General features: G+C 29.0%; 1 long non-coding RNA gene across 1 annotated transcript; it reads right to left on the bottom strand.

Annotated features, from left to right (window-relative positions):
- Window positions 1-2111: 2111 nt before the first annotated feature.
- Window positions 2112-17849, bottom strand: LOC142317420 (uncharacterized). Its single transcript, XR_012754747.1, has 5 exons — window positions 17631-17849; window positions 14728-14917; window positions 13440-14046; window positions 11557-11667; window positions 2112-6220 (listed from the first exon to the last, which is right to left on the bottom strand). It is a non-coding gene; the product is annotated as an uncharacterized LOC142317420 (long non-coding RNA).
- Window positions 17850-18818: the final 969 nt, after the last annotated feature.

The following is an 18818-nucleotide window of genomic DNA, read 5'->3' as shown; positions in this document are numbered from 1 at the left end:
TAGATTTAATTTCAAATTCACATACAAAAACATTAAAATTTAACACTCAGTATTTACTCATCCAATTATCTGGTAAATCAATTAGTTTATTGTATACAGTAATTCTGACTAATTCTTTAATGATTACTAACAGAGTCAGGTAATAAAAGAATTTCTATTATGAGTCTTCAAACACGTGATGTGATGTGTTTCCTGGTTGATCAGTGATTTGGTATATGATCAGTGGTTTAGCATTTGTTATTTTTTTCGTGTAATTCTCACATCAATATTGATAGTAAATAAATAAATAAATTGGCTTTTTATTACATGTTTGTCCTCAAATCTTGCATCCTTAATTTAACATACTTCCTGACATTGCCTATTGATGAAATTTTGCACAGTTACTAAGGTCAGACTAAACGCTTTATTAAAGAACCTAAAAATAAAGATATATTTCTTTTTATTTATTACACATAAAGTGTATGTTACTTTGTTATATTTACTATATCAAACAGATATTCTATATATAATAAAGGCATATACATGCTATTTATTTCTTGATCGAATACCGATTGGAGCTAGAATTTGTCTATTAAATAATTTCAATAAAATGTGAATATATATTGGGGCTTCCTAGTTAATTATCCCTAAAAAGATGAAACTGAATAAACGTGGATTATTAAATCTGTGGTTATATTTAACATGTTGAATAAAAAATACCTACACAGATTCTACTTTCATAATTCTGAGAAAATATATCTTGAGTGGCATGTTTAAAGTAAACTTCAAGGAAAGAAAACGGATATCTAGTTTATTTACCAAAAGTGTTAAATCATTTAGCAAAAGGAAAACCTTAATACCAGATAGTCATTTATGCAGTTCCATTTACAGATCAAATTCCAAATTCACAAAGTACATATTGATTTGCAGGGATGATATGTTTTCTTGAGCTCCAAAGAGAAAAACATACACGGGGTGAGCTTAAGAAGTCAATATTTTACCCGTTCTATGATCTGGAACTTATGTATGATTGTCAATTTCATTAACACCAGCAGGTGTAGCCTGCTGATTTTAGGGTTGTTAGATGAATTAAATTTTTAGCGATCAAAAATTTTTATAATTAATTTTCCTGTAATTTAAGACTAACTTTTTTAATATGACAACACATAATAACAATGCGTTAATTTAACAAAAGACGGCTTGGAAATATTATGCGCTTGTGTTTTTAAATACATATTTATATAAAGCGGGTGCCGTGTTTATTCATCTGATTATATTTATTTTCTGTTTATGCAAACAGTAGAGTCCCCCAAACTATCTTCTAGACATGACAATTGCTAGCGGTGGGGGGAAACTGTTGCCGATAATAGTTACTGATAATACTACTTAAATATAATGGTAGTGAGCAGGTATGATACAAAAGATGATATAGATATGAATGGACATAATTTATAGTGTGTGAAGGATTCACCTATCTTGAAAGCAGAATTACATTAGATGGGTGAATCTTTAATTACATAATTAGCATAACAGGATTACATATTTTATTCATTAAAATTGTCCAAGTTTGTAACAAATTATAGAGTATCAATATAATATACCTACTAACATTTCCAAATAAATTGGTACTGAAATGAATTGTCATTTTTAGATACCGTATTCTGTCTGCTAAATGTAAAGAAATGTGTCAGTGATACAGGACTTGCTCGTTACTGAAGGATATGTCCAAGCAATAGGTGTGTCTTTTGTCACACACCATTAAAGTAAGTATCTTTATTAAGAGATAATATAACAATGAATACTTAATGTTTAAATAAATAACACCAGAATGTAATTCTGGCACCCCAGAAGTGAATCCCTGGCAATTAGCAGATAGTCTGTACAATCTTGAAATTGTGATTTCAAGTAAGAAGACTAATGGATGAAAAGGAGTGATGTTAGAAAAACATAATTAATGAAATATCCTCTTAAAATAAGTAAGAATTTAACAAATAAAACAGTATGGAAGTTTGGAGATGTAAAAACGAATCAAAAAAGGTAGTATATGTCTATGTTGAGAGAACTTCTTTGTGTTATTTATGGTGTAACAATAATATTAAGAAATATTATAATAAATAATTAAAAAAACAATGTGAATGTGAGCATGTGTGTATTTTTTTATAAATATATAACAATTTTTTTTTTTTTTTTTGTTAAGTATGTAACAATTTCAATATAAAGTAGTTGGTTCAAGCACGAAATACAAGATGGCATACCCACAGTTAGCAAACTTTTGAAATATTTGTTTAGATAATATTTTTTAATTTTCTTTGTAAAATGTTAACGTGATGAAAGTAGTAGGCAGCAATTGTTTTTATGTAATTGTTTTTTTTTTTGTTTCATTCAACTGTAAAATTTCTTTTGATGGTAGTTTTTTCTTGTAATTTTTTTTTATGTTAAGATTTCTTTTGACGGTAGTATTTTTTTATTTTTTTTTTTGTTTCATTCAATTGTAAAATTTCTTTTGATGGTAGTTTTTTCTTGTAATTTTTTTTTATGTTAAGATTTCTTTTAATCTTTTTTTTAATGTAAAGATTTCTTTTGACAGTAGAATTTTTTTTTTTTTTTTTGTTTCATTCAGCTGTAAAAAATTTCTTTTGATGGTAGTTTTTTCTTGTAATTTTTTTTTATTTAATGATTTCTTGTAATCTTTTTTTTTAATGTAAAGATTTCTTTTGACAGGAGTATCTATTTATTTTTTTATTTTTTTGTTACATTCGACTGTAGTGTTTCTTTTTAAATTTTTTATCATTTATGTCAATTTTCTTTGTAACTATTTCAATTGATGACAGTAGTAGGTAGAGAAATTTTTTTTTTATGTAACTTTCTTTTTCAATTCTGTGAAATCGCTTGTCAATTTTCTTTGTTAACTGTTTCAATATGATGTAGGTTGCAGGCAGCAAATTTTTTTTTGTAAGGTAATTTTTTTTTTAAGTTATGTAATGACTTCTTGTGACTGTAGTTTTCTCTTTATCAAATAATTGTAATCATTTACGTAAATTTTCTTTGTAACTATGTTAATATGATAACAGAAGTAGGCAGCAAATTTTTTTTTTGTAATTTTTTTTTTTATGTGACGATTTCTTTTGAATGTAGTTATTTCTTTATTAATTTTATTCTATCATTTATTTTAATTTTCTTTGTAACTATTTCAGTATTGTATAAGTTGTAGGCAGCAATTTTTTTTTTTTATATATGACGATTTCTTTTGAATGTAGTTATTTCTTTATTAATTTTATTTTATTATTTATTTCAATTTTCTTTGTAACTATTTCAGTATTGTTTAAGTTGTAGGAAGCAATTTTTTTTTTTTTTTTTTTATATAACGATTTCTTTTTTTTAACTATGTAACAATTTACGTAAATTTTTTTTTTAAACATTTCAAGATGATGAAGTAGTTGGTTAAAGGGCGAAATAAAAGATTGTGTACCCACAGCTTCTCAAACTTTCAAGATATTCGTTAAATAGATAATATTTATAACATGAAAAAATAAACTAGACTGGTATAACATTTACTATTTTTTAAAAATTAGTTTGGTGACACTAGCTCTGTGGAGGGTTAGAACCAACCTAGGTGTAGACATTATCAGTGTTATGGTCGGGTAACCCCTGATGCTGAAAAACATCACTTATTGTGATGTTATGATATCTTGATATTGTATTTTTTATGTTTTTACTGTTATTTGGATGATGTGTATCAAAGATGTTCTATTTCCATATTCAATTTGTAACCGTTAAACTGTAATAATTATAATGGACTACAGACAAATAGTTACCTAACAAAATTGAATTCTTCAATTTTAGATCAATCAAATACCAAGAGATATTACAATTAAAATTCTGTAAGAAATAAAGATGTTACAATATTTCTGGAGTATGACTTATTTTTTGAGTGATTATCTTTTTTGTATAATTCTTGTTTTTTATATATTATTGATATAGATAATATATAATATACATTTGGATAACAGTAAACGGTGATATTTCCTGTTTACTTCAGTATATTACTAGACTGTTGGTATGTGAAACTATCAACGTGTGTAAAAAAGTAGAGAAGTGTATAAAGAATATAGTGGATGATAATTGTTCAGAGTCAAGAAAGTAGATGTAAGTTAAATATGAGAGAAAATTGTCAGCTTTGACCAAAAGGGAATGCATATTGATGAGCAATTATTAGACCTAGTTTGTTACAATTGTTATTCTATAAAAATTCAGACTTGAAGCAATCGGATAAAACAAATAAATGTGAAATTAAGGCATACAGAGCTGTAATCAAAGCAACCGGTGCTGATTTAATACCGACGGGTCAGTTGAAAAGCAGCAAATGCTGCAAATACATTAACTACATCAAAAACTTGATGATAGATAACACCTATCACAACATTGTTTTACATACTTTATCTCCTACTACTCCTTAACAAACACCTATTAGCTAAATCACACCAAAACCCTATATATCCTTATGCTGATCAAATGTTCAATTCACCCCTATCCATGCCTTATGTTACCCATAATAACCCCCCCCCCCACCCAATAGTACTGACAAAATATTACCTAAGATAATGTTGGGTCAGAACCTGAACCTAGTCCTAGTGATGATAGGACAGGTCAGGAACTAGACAGGACAGGACAGGTAGGGTGTTTATGTCAAACAAATCCCTGATGCAGTTAATGTTTTACAGGATCTACTACTTTTCTACTTAACCGTCAGCATTAACCGTCCATTAATCTTGACTCCGAACTAGGTTTTTGTGTGTTGTAGCATTTGTTATAAGAATGCAAGGGTGTTATTTGCCCTTTTTTTTATCCTTACATGTTCTTTGTGAATGGGAAAAATCATTGTATGATCGGACAGACTGAGTTTCTCTTCATGGGTAACTGTAGTTTTCTGTAGTCCATCGTAACTATTACATTACGACAAATGTTGATTAAATATAATATGAATATTAAGTAAGAATATTTGTCAGCATCAGGGGTGTGAAACAAAAGATGAATCAGGAAAAAAATATTAGTAGAGTCTATTGTTTATCAGAAATGAATTTTATATGTATTAACTAACTGTACCCTGCATACTGCTGCTAGTGTCTTCATCTAGTTCGTTTCTAACCTACCGAGGCACTAGTGCTGCGTTAACATAACCTCAAGGGCGCAGGTACTGCATACACAGTGTCGGCCACCTAGGAATTTCTGTTTTCACTGTGGGAAACTCTCTTTTGTCTCAGTGTTTTCAATTAACGAATATTTCAAAAGTTGGCAAAACTGAGGATTCATCATCTACTGACTTTCTCATCTTTTCTACTCGTTTCTCATCTACTACTGCCTACTATTGATGAATGAAGCTTTTTTATTGTTGTCTCACAGTGTTGTCAAATATTTCAAATAGTTTTTGTTATCTTTTATTTCCTGCCTACTGCCTATTTAACTGCTGCCTACTATTGATGAATGAAGCTTTTTTTAGAGTTGTTAATTAACAAATATTTTATGTTCATCTTCTATTTCCTGTCTACTACTGCCTACCACCTCGCTTACATCACATATCTACTTTACTGCTTACTACCTACTTAATTGCTGCCTACTTTTGATGAATGAAGCTTTTTTATTGTTGTCTCACAGTGTTGTCAAATATTTCAAATAGTTTTTGTTATCTTTTATTTCCTGCCTACTGCCTATTTAACTGCTGCCTACTATTGATGAATGAAGCTTTTTTTAGAGTTGTTAATTAACAAATATTTTATGTTCATCTTCTATTTCCTGTCTACTACTGCCTACCACCTCGCTTACATCACATATCTACTTTACTGCTTACTACCTACTTAATTGCTGCCTACTTTTGATGAATGAAGCTTTTTTATTGTTGACTCACAGTGTTGTCAATTAACAAATATTTTATGTTGTCATCTATTTTCCACCTGCTACTGTCTGCTAGCTACTTAACTGCTGCCTACTATTTGATGAATGAAACTTTTTTATTGTTGTCTCAGTGTTTTCAATAAACAAATATTTCAAACGTTGGCAAAACTGAGGATCGTCATCTTCTATTTCCCGCCTTCTACCAACCTCCTAACTACACATACTCCTTATGAATGAAGATTTCTTATTGATTTTTATCAGAACCGTATTCATTTACCATCAAATATGTAACATTTTGTTGGCAGAATTAAACTCAATCCAAATCGATTTGTCACATGCCACCTTAACATTTCTGAAAGGAAAAACAGATCAGAAAAAAAATTATTAGTACAGAATAATTTGTTTATGAACTATGAATGTTATATATATATATATATATATGTATTATAAAGTAGAAAAATAAAAATTTTAGATGGTTATTGCTTTTATAATATTATTACTACATCTCGTTCTGAAGCATTACTAATTCTAGAAGACTATTCCCACCCAATTTCCCCCATGGTTTTATCGTTCAAATTGAATGACAAATATTGTTAATTTGTTGCTTGACTAATATTTCCGATTGTGTAAATACTAGTTTTTCAATTCTTATGATTATACTATGTGTAATTCTGTATTTCATAAATAATTGCAATCTTTTTTAATAAAGAATATATATAATTCATCAATGCACAATCTAACTCCTTATCGCTAAATTTTGAATGTTACATTGTTTTTGTAATGTATGTACCGTCTGAAACAGGAAAGACCATGTTTCTTTTTCTTTCAAATTTTTTTTTTTTAAATTTATTTCGTGTACAAAACCAGTGCATAATAATTCTGTCAGTAATAAAAAAAAATAACATGTTATTTTTATAATTATGTTATATTTTGTTTTATTACCGACAGAATTATTATGCACTGGTTTTGTAATTATATTATAATTATTAGATATAATTTTAGAATATGATGGAGTATTTTTTTCATTTACAGTTGATATCAGAGTGAGACCTGAAAAATAAAATATTGGTTTTCTCTTCTCTTCAGTTTATATACAGAACTATGTAGTAGTTATTTTATGCAGCTAAATTATGAAAGAAAATTAAAAAACCAACTATTTATACTTTTAAGTACATTTCATAAGAAAGCTACCTGTTGTAATGGGTACAATAATTTAACTTCTGGAAAATGTCGACATATCTTCACATTTCACATCCCCCAGTTCCCAAAACCACCTCAGTTCAAAAGTTTATATGTATGTATTATCTATATATTTCACTTTCTTGTGGACACAATAATGCCGTAATTTTGCACCATTCACTTTCAAATTGAAAAAAAAAAACATAATATACAACGACCCAAAATATCGGTCGTGTTCATTAATGGAAAAAGTCAGACCACGAGGGGTGGAAATGGGGGGGGGGGGGCTTTTTCCAAAAAAATAAAATATTGCTACAACTTTCTTATTAAGTAAAATATCAAATTTGTTTAAAGTTATCTAAGTAAAGTTTTTTTATATCACCAACCACTGGCCCAGGAGGAAGAAAAAGTAGTGTTTCAAGACAAAAAAATCAGATACCTCCCTTAATAGCACAGTATCGAATCAGTTTAAAGTGGTCATTATCTAAACTTTTGTTTATCTAAAACTTTTGACTGAAATAATTTTTTATATGACCAACCCTTATGGCAAGGGTGACCAAAATATTGCTGGAATTGTAAGAAGATGATATTGCTTTGAAGAAGATATTGCTTTGTCGTATGCTAAACACATGAAACTTTTTCCACATGCAACCATTGTCGTATTGAGTAAATTTGGAGTTTTTTTTTTTAGATGGAAATTTTTTTATTCCCTACGTAGCACCGGTGAAATCTACCTCCGCCTCCTGGAGTATCAATCGGGATTATTTTTACGTGACATATTTTACTCGTTCCTAGAAATATGAATATTGCTAGAAAATTTGGCACATTTAATTATAATTTTTAGAAAAAGACATAACAGAATGTTGTGCTGAAAATGTACATATATAAAAATTACAATACCTAAAAAAATTGCGTTTTCCAATATTTTTTAAACAATATTAAAAATATTTGAAAATTGTTATAAAATATTTTATAGTGAAAATAATTCATTATTCACAAAAAGTTTTGTCAAAATTTTGGAATATCAAAAATTTCTACAGAGTATTATAACTAATGTGAATTTTAAATTTACTTCAAGAAAAACCAATAAAAAAAATCCAAAAACTGCTAAGATTACTTAGCTTACCTAATCTTTTTCTGATAATGCTAAAATGTTTAACAATAAGTACAGTTACAGCTGTATTAGAGGCATATCGTCATTTTAACTGATTTTAAAGGAATAAACATATTGAATAAATAAATCTAAGAAGATTAAATTTTTTATTACATCAAAGATAGGATTTCAGATCAGTTTATCGGCCATCTGAAAGGTAACTCAAGTTAAACATTGCTCTAATAGTGCTGCTTTTACCTATTTGTCAGTCACAGTAATAAGTGCATATTGCACAAATATTAAGTGCATTACCAGTCACAGTATTAAGTCCGCATTGCACATTGTATTAAATGCAATCAGAGCAGCCTAACAAAATATTTTGTTAGTTTTAAAACAATGTAAGTTCTGTTTGTTGATTACCTTTGATAGTTATTACTGCCATCTTCTCTAGTCTACAGTAACTATCTTCAGTTAATTAAAGATATATTAACCTTTATGGCTTCAAGCCTATTTTGTAAGTACTAGTTAAAAGCCTCAAGCACGTTTTTCAGAAAAAGTAGATGTTTGGTAGAAATGCCACAGAAATAACAATATACACAATAAAATTATGAAAAAAATTGTAATTACTCAGTAAACTATATAGATTGTGATGCTGAGATCCAAAATGATGTTGCACCCTTGATTAATTATTTAATAAATAAAATTCAACTTTTTTCATTAAAAAAAAATACTGAATTTGTTCTTTATTTGAAAAAATCCGGTACTTACATATTAATGCCACCGCAGCTACAGCTTTATTTAAAAACAAAGTAGTCAATCAGATTTCGGTGGAAAATGAGCCGATATAGAGTTTAACAGATTCAAAACAGTCTTTATTAATTTTAATAAATGGTTATAAAATTTATTTATTTTATAAATATAATTTAACCAAACTTAACCTACGCTCGCTAACCTTGACTAATTAACAGGAGTGTTTTGATTATTTAAATATTGCAATAATTACTGAATTTATTAAATAAATAAACAAAAAATTACGGTGTTAATTAGCGAGCGAAGCTCGCTAACTTTGACTAATTGAAATCCGATTGACTACTTTGTTTTTAAATAAAGCTGTTGCTGCGGTGGCGTTAATACGTTAAGTACCAAATATCCTTGCTATTTATATCTAATCTATCACTGTTTCTAAAAAATAAACTTATTTGTGAACAAAATAAAAAAATTTTCTTTTAAAAATTCATATTATTTACAGAGTTATTGAAATTTTTGTGTTACCATTTTTTTTGTAACATTTATGCTTTGAAATTTCAAAAATAATTCTAAAATGGTGCGCTGAAAACATTTTACCAAACCAAGGGGTTGCCTGTGATGATACTGTACTCCAGTAATTCTTAAGAGTAGGGTTTCTAATTATCCCCATATTCAGTATGCAAGCTAAGAAATGGTAATATTTTTCCATTTTCAAACCCTACTTCTTAAGAGTAGGGTTTCAAATTATCCCCATATTCAGTATGCAAGCTAAGAAATGGTAATATTTTTCCATTTTCGGTATGGTTCAGACAGCCTATCTCTATTTGCATTTAAATATTGATTGGCTTATCTATTGGTTTCTTTCACCATCACAGTTGAAATAAATTAAGTGTAAATAATAAATAAAAATAAACTATAGGTGTGGAACCTGGATTAGGCATATGTTTTGGGCCGGGGAGTTATGTTTTGGGACATTATGTTCCGGTTCAATGATGTTTCTGTATGCCTCATCTTCTGAATCCCCCATCACTATCGCTTGTGATTAATTCATCATCTTCTTCAGCCCCACTGTCACTAGATAATTCGAAATCGCTATCAGTATCATCAAAAAAAAAGTTAATTTCTGCATCAGTAAGACGTCTACTAGGCCCGGACATTGTAGAAAAAAAAACCGAACTAACGAATAAATCTGAATATTTTACGGATCATGGTAACTAAAACTACAACTAACATTATAATTGAAACTCTATTTCTAATAAAATTATAAACAAAAAATCCCTTATAAACGCATGGAGTAACCAAAACATAACCATGAATGCACGGAACACACTTCTGTTTACATCAGATTATCGGAATTTTGAAATCGATAATTCTCTAAAATATGTATCGTAAAATGAAAACAACCTACGCTATCGATATCTACGAATTGTAAGCTTTAAGAAAAGAGACTATATGAGCGATCTAGTGTAAACGTAAAGAAATATATGAACATAAAAACTATATACCGATATATCGGACGGGTGAGACTTTTAGCACAAGCACTCATGTACAATATATCGTTACCTTGAGACTTTAAGGGTTAATACAATATGTTATACCAGTTACATGTTAATACATTATATCAGTTTATAATGTATTTAAATGATGTATTAATTGCAAATACTTTCCTGTTATTTGAAAACCTTCTAAAAGATTACATTTTATTCTAAATTTTTATTACTATTATGAGGGGTGACTGAAATGTATGCATACAGGGAACATATCAGGAAAATAAAATATCGCATAAAGCGACAGGTAACATATCGCTAACATAACCCCTACCGCTAATATATCAAAACTTGTGATCCATGACCACTCATTTTCTGTCAGTTGCTATTACTACTAACAGTACGCCTGCTTTAAAATCGTCTACAACACCATACAATGAGTGAATTTTTAACAGTACAAAAAAATGAACTGTGATAAATACAGTAAGTAGATGGGCAATAAAAAAAATTTATATATCAGAAGCTATTAAAGCAAATATTGAAGATAAATCTTACAACAGTTGACCAGTTTCTGGAACTGTTGAGAAGCACCAAAGATGATGGATTAATCGATTCAAAATTACCGCTGCATTATGCAGCAAGCATCTCCACGTAGATAGGCACATTGAAAGAGCTAATAGGATACATTACTCCACAACTAGGCAACATTATTACAGTAGAGTCACGCAAACTCACACAAAAGAACAAACTCGCAGAAAAAAACATTGTGAACAGCTTCTGAAACTTATAGTGACAAGTCAGTTTACCTTTTATACAGGTGTTCAACCAATCAAAAGCATACTCCTCCTAAAGAAGCAAATGTTTGAATGTAACTGTTTTTTTTTGTACTGATTTTAATCCGATTTAGTAGTTAGCTAGAAGAGGTTAATTTGAAAGCACTAACCCAAACGAGTGTCAAACTTCGCGAGAGTTACAATGAATTAATGGCTATCATTATAAGCTCATCGCGTAATGTAATGTTACAAAATATTTCCTTTCATTTACTAGTTATGATTTACAGTGCATTACATTTTAAACTTTGTAATTTTTTTTTTTTTAATTATTTTGATATTTACCTTGTAGTAATATCTAATAATCAAGTACACTAAAAAGGTATCTATAAATTTGAAGATAGTCCAGTACCTGCATAGATGTATTGATCTTGCTTATCTTTTATTATAACATGGTAGTAACATCCAAAGCATATCGTTGTCGAAAACATGACTAATATTGCTATAACAAGTGCCATAAAATCTGAAAAGTAAAATATATATATATGATTTAAAGTTAATTTTACTTATATATTAATTTTGTGATTTTTTATATTTAAAAAATAATGTAATGTTTTTATAAATATATTTTGATTATAATTTGAAGCAGTATGGGCTATTAGTTTATTTTTATTGTTTCTTCTTATTTGATTCACAGTATTGTATGTATTACAAAAGAGAACAATGTATTATCATTTCAAATTGTTTTTTTAACTCAAGACGTCAAGAAAAACAGTTAAAGCGGGAGGGAATAGATCCTGTTAGTTTGTATATGATTGACGTCTATTTTAATTATTAACTTGGGTCTTACTAGACTGAGTGACTTCTACATATAGGAAACTGATGTTCAAATTTTCACTTCTAACTAACATGTGGAAGGGAATTTCATTTGAATTGATTTCAGATATTGGGGTTTGAATTAATGAAAATTTTACCATTAAGAGTTTTTAACTCTTAAAAAGATTTTTTCAATTTTCTTATCTCAAAATGGTTCATTTTAGAAACTACAAGGGAACAAAATAGAAAGTTTGGGACAGAAGTGGATGCAAACAGCTATGACACAAGGGACGTGCCACCAAGCGTGATTACATTCAGAAATATTAATTTTAGTCGGACATTTCATATTCATCCAGATATGTTGTGTTTGACCTTAGTGGGTATACACAGATGTACAACTTACAAGGAAATATTTTTGCTGCTATTCAATTTGGAGTTTGGATCTAAAAATAATAAATATTTGGAATGGGTTTCTATTTTGATGACTAGTAATCTAACTTTTTAAACTTTATATATAAAGCAACTTTATGTATTCCAATAGCAAACAGATAGCTTTGCTAATAGAACTGGATTGACGGAAGTGATGGAATTAATTGTACTACCCTTGTGCACCATTCGCTGTGCTCTGTGCATTGACTTGTTTCATTATGTATGAAACTTTTTGTTAATGGTCATTTACATAATAGGTGCTTTGAGAGATATTGATCGATCTGTACTTTAATAGAAGCAGCACATTTATCGTGTTGAATTAAAATATTAGACAAATATAAAAATATAAGAAAATGCATTAATGAATATTAAATACTAAGCCTATCATTAATGTTCATTTTTACTGACTTTTCAAACAAAAGTACAGTATTACTTTCTGTTGCATAGTGGGAGTAAATTTCCTTTACGTTTTGAGGTATGAGGAGTACGAAAATACAATTCATTTAAATTGTGGTTCCTTATGTTTTTTTTGTAGACTGTGTATAAAATCCTGTCGCTTGAAAATCTCCAAAACTAACAAATCAGTTTTATTGAAAACTAGGTATGCTGTAGCACTATCTAAAGCCTGTGAAAATTTTTTTGAAGCCTTATTGATTTACTCTAAATATGAAGTCAAAAAGTGTATACAGGGCAAGTTATAAACGTGGTTCGTTATGATGCTGCCAGTTGGAACAATGATGTTTCTTTACCTGCGGTATTTATTGTTAGCAGTATTGTTTGACGTATTCAGGTAGCATTAATGATTGTATGTATTTGAGCAGGGGAAAAAGGAAACAATAAAATAAGGAAAAGTCATTCTTCTTACAATATAATTATACAAGAATTATTTTCTATTCTTCCAATGATGTTAAATTATAAAAATATATCTACAATTTAATTAAAAATATAAGCAAAAAGAAATAAGTCAAAAGAATAAACACATAATAATAAAAAATTAAAATAAACTGAAATATTGAAAACAGTAAAAAAAAACAGTCTAATGGAACAAACCTCTATAGCAATGCAATCAAGAATCTCTTAAAAAACCAGCAACTGGCTTGGGCTATGAGTCATCTTTTCCGCATGTTTATTATAAACCCGCTAGGTGGTGCTAATTACTTTATGTAGCTTGATAAATGTGTCGACCATTTCGTTGTATTGAAAAACAACTGAGTAATGTATCAAGTAGACCAATTCGATAAACATTCTGTGTAGTGATGTGAAATGTGTAGCACTGTAGGGCTAGTTGTAAAATGCTCTTGATTTTTCCATGTACTTTATGTTGATGAATTTCTCACAGTTTGGTGATGGTATGATGCTGTAGAATGCAACAGGATACTGTGGCCAAGAAACTAAAGTATTTCGTAGAGAATGAGTGGTGTATTTCGGAGAGATTTAACCAGATTTTCTATTTATGGTACCAAAAATGTATCCACCGTTGGTGCACAATTCCATTAAAGAAATTGATTATTCTGCTTTGACCCTGGTCTAGTGAAGAATCGATACTGGCCATCATTTTCTTGTCTAATTCACAAGATACTATTTTCCTCTTTTTTTCAGTCCATTGTTTCTTTCTACGGGCTAACAACAGCGACAGCATCATTTACTGTAGACTGATCTGTAACAGAAAATTATAATATAACTGTTACAAAAGACAATTGCTTTCTACGGCTTGATATGCCTCAAACAAATACAGTACAAAAATTAATTAAAGGAAAATCTTAGCTTATAATTTAACTACATTTCTAATTAAGTCAAAGAAAAAACATTTACTCTATAAATAAGACATAATTAACACAGTAGCCGTTTCATTTTTTCCAAAATCAACCAAAAAAAATTAAATATTGGATTAGTCTGTAATGCTGAGATGGGATTAGTCGTCCCAAGGAAGAAGCATAATTTTAAAGGAAGATAGATAATTTTCATTATCTATCAGCTTAAAAGCCCAGTTACATTCTGCTGGTACAGTATAAAAACGTTTATAAATTTAAATATCTATCCTATTGGAATTTAAATAGTATAACCAAATTATCTGACTGAAAATCTTGTCTATTTTAATTACGAAACTGTTCGGTAAAACATTTTTTTGTAATTATTTACATACATTAGTTTATTAGAACTATTAATAATAAACGATTAATACTTTACAGTAAATAAATTCCGGCAGGAAAAATCAGTATCTAGGACACACATTCCCAGAACAAAGACAAGTATTTCATTCCGGCACATTTGGTCAGCCTAATTTAACACATCACATTTAAACTAAGCTCTTATAATGAAAATAATCCTTACTACATACCTGTATCATCAGGAATATTGATGTAGTTGATCGATAAGCCAAACGTTTTCTTATAAACTGCAGTTTCCTCGTAATACAAATTTTTGTGTTGTTTAGTTGCACCAAAACCAGTTATTTTAGTCAGTTAATTTCTTATGGTATTTTATTCAGTTGTATCTAATATTTACCCACTTCTTCCACAAACAGCTTCCTGGAAAATTTTTATTCATTTATTGATTATTTCTCCTCGTTAATTGTACTTAAAAACTAGTAAAAGTTACTTATTCTAAAGTTTCTTATTATTAGACTTTCTATATCTAGGTCCGACACAATTTGTTGTTACAGTTTCTTTTAAAGAGGAAGAGACATTAGGTACTCCTGAGAAAAGATAAGTGTGGGAGTTACAATCACATTATTTTGATTGCAATAAATGAATAATACTCATAATTATTACCCAATGTATGCCAATAAACCTTGTTAACATCAGAATGAATAACAATAGAAGTTTCCAGTATTTTAACACTCCAAAATGCCATCATAAATTTCATTTATTTTATTTGTTTCAATGTTTGTAGATAAAAAGTATAAAGTAAAAAATTAATTTTTGCTTAAAACGAAAGGGTTGCCATGAATGGGTTCACCTATATCTGCAATCATGTCTCAAATTTTCTTAAAACATTGTAATTAACGATATTATGAACAAGTATCAAATATTATTCTGGATTAGATATGTGGACGACACATTGATCATATACAATCCAATGAAAAATGACAACATATGACTATTTTAAATATACTTAACTCAAAAAAATATACTTAACTAAAATTCAAGTTTAAAGTAGAAATTAACAGGAAAATACACTTTTTGGGCATTGAAATTGAAATAAATGGAAACAACATTACAGAAATAGCGGTTTATAGGAAACCAACCATAAATCACACCACTATACATGAGGAATCTAATCATCCATGATTACAAAACATTGGCTCGTATAAAAATTTAATTTTTAGACTGTTGCAATACACAAACAATAATAACCCAGATAACTAAAAACGAAACAAATATGATAAAACAAATAGCAGTTTCCAAACATTACAGCAGAATAATAATAAATAAGTTACAAATTTATTTCAGAAGAGAGGCATTTCTATTACAGCTGACCATCTTTTTTTCTTTCACCTCCTTATCCTCCGGGAATTACCGTTCAGGTATTACTTCAGAGAATGAAGGAGGATGATATGTATGATGAGTGTAAATGAAGTGTAGTCTTGTACAGTTGCAGTCCGACAATTCCTGAATTGTATGGTTAATTGAATCCCAACCACCAAAGATCACCGGTATCCACGATCTACCAGTCTTATAACTGGTATAAAAGTAACTGCCTTTACAAGAACCTGAATGCTGGAACTTTTGACTTCCAAATCAGCTGATTTGGGAAAACGTGTTCTCTACTAGATCAACCTGGTGGGTTAAAGCTGTCCTTTTTTTTTTGTTTAACCTCCGGGTCCACCATTATATAGCTGACCATCTGTTACAACATAATCATACTATACCGACTTAGAAATTTTAGAAACATGCGGTAACAATAAAAAAATAAACTTGTTAGAAAAATACTGTATTTACAAATTCGACACATAAAATGATCATACAACAAGTTATCTTTTGAAGATGATATTTTGAGTAAAGCCACAGTAAATTACAACTATTCACATAACTCATATCCAGCAGATTTTTATGGTCATTACTCAAAAAATTTTATATATTTTCATTTGTTCATTTAATCATAACATCGCCATAATGTCAAACTGATGATATGAGTGGTTTGCGAAAGTACCTTTGAAAGTTATAGTGTTGTAATGTCGAGGAGCTATGTAAAGGTAAAACCTACAACAAATATCTTTATTTGGACTTGGTGGTATGAAGTTCCCAACTGATCATTGGTTGTTAACTCGCCAACAGTAATTTTGTTGTTTTTATCCGCTGTTGATAAAAAAGTGGATAAAGACCTTATAAAAATATAGGTATGACTTCGACACGCATACACAAGTTCTTACTATAATTTTTGTACCTGAGCTGCCCATGTAAGTCCAGAATCGACAGGTATTCCCAAATATTTCATATGGTCAGTTTCACCGATCCAATTGCAAGCTTTACAACTATTTGTATGCATTTGTAGGACCAATGGTTCCTCCAAATTTTATCTCAATTCAAAACTGATTAACTTAATCTTTTCTGTATTCAGCTGCAAAGAGTTGTACCCAAACCACACGCTAAGCCTCTGGAGATCATCATACAAAGTTCACTTTTATCCTGTAGTTTATCTTGTAGTTTGTCCTGTAGCTTAAAGCTGTGTCATCCGCAGAATTTGTTACTTGAAAAATTTCCACCTCTAACTTGCTGGATCTTACCTGACAGAAAGCTAGCAATCCAGTTTCCACAGATTCCTCTGAAACCGGCATTTCTTGGTTTTTTAGAAGGAGTCTGTGATTGACAGAATCGAAAGCCTTTCTTATATATAGAAATAATGCAGAGTATTTTGGAAAAAATCTAGACTATTTGTAGCCACCTCTTATTAGTAATTGTGAAAAGCCTTATAAACTAACTCAATTTAACTGAAAAATAAATAAACCTATTTCAGATTTAACCTTTTCATCCGCTTGGAGTAGATTAAGCAAACTAATTTAATCAGAATTATTTATTATCAATTCAGGGATAATAATAAACATTTGTAAATGTTGAAGTATTATCTATTTTATTTTCATTATAGGTTTTGAGCAGGTTAAAGCTAAAAAAATATTATGAAATTAATTTGAAACGTATAAAAATGTTTTTTTTTTGTATTAAACGAGGTGTGGAAATCTAAAAATTAGAATTTTACTTTAATTTGATTTTTATTTTAATTAATACGAGTACTTCTACTTACTTTTTATTAGCATCCTTACACATCCAAATTAAGTAAGATGTAAACAGACTATACATTTGACCACTTAACACAGTATCGATAGAAACAGACTTCACCAGCTGAAGTATCAGAAACTGTGTCATCTTTCCAAATATGATAAATGAACTACACCTTGTGTACGACGACATCTACATGGTGACACTAAAAAGTCTGACGATTCTTGACATACTCAAAACTAACTTTCACTGGAAAATATATTTATATGTATTAATTTGATTATTATAAATAAAAATGTTAAATTTCATACACCACAACACAATTTATAACTGCTTATAAATATTTCAGATGGTACTTCAACCAGTTATGTAATTTTTTACATGTAAGCTGCTAATTTTGTTTTAAAGATTCTACCCTCAGTTCTAAACATTTTTTAGGTTCATGCATGTCAAATTGATTACTGTAATATTTTTAGTTGGAAATAGATCTTACAAGTCTTTATTTGTAAACAAAGATTTAATTGTTATTTTTTATAATTCATATCATGTAGTAACTTCATTAAAATGTTGCGGAGAAATAATTTCCGAGAATTTATATTTAGGTTTATTTTTTTCATATAGTTTTATACTTATATGCCTGGAGTTATTTGAATTTATTTTACTTGTTAAGTTATGGAATTTGTAAATTATTTACATACAGATTTTCTGATCTGGTTTATGTGTTGAAAGTGTGTTCCATTGAGTAATGTTTGTTTCTAAAGTCAGACTAAGAAATCCATCAAAACAGAGCCATAAGGCAAATCTGAAACGATTTTGAAACTAAATGAAAGGTAAATTAATATTTTACATTTTCCTTTAGTTTTGAACCGAAAGTTAAATTAACTGTCTTCATTTAATCAATTATGATGAATAATATTTTATATATAGCTTGTATTTAATAACTTTTGTGGCCCTTCCTAACAGATGAATTACAAAGTCTGTAAGTAACATACATATTGTATATTTCTTAAATGGATGTAGAAAAATGAAATTCATAAAAGGTGATGACCGAAAAAAAGATTGCATACAAAAAGTTTCAATTTTATAAAAAAAATATTTATAATACCTTTTAGAAAGTAGTTTATTTAATGTAGATTAATTCCTGTCCTTTTTTGTTAATATTTTATTGAAGTTGTCAGCCTGAACGATTAAGAACTGTATTTTTTTTAAATTG

Source organism: Lycorma delicatula, chromosome 1 (genome assembly GCF_047948215.1).
Source record: "Lycorma delicatula isolate Av1 chromosome 1, ASM4794821v1, whole genome shotgun sequence".
NCBI lineage: Eukaryota > Metazoa > Arthropoda > Insecta > Hemiptera > Fulgoridae > Lycorma > Lycorma delicatula.
Note: the sequence above shows the minus strand (reverse complement) of the source record. Positions and strands in the feature narration are given on the sequence as shown.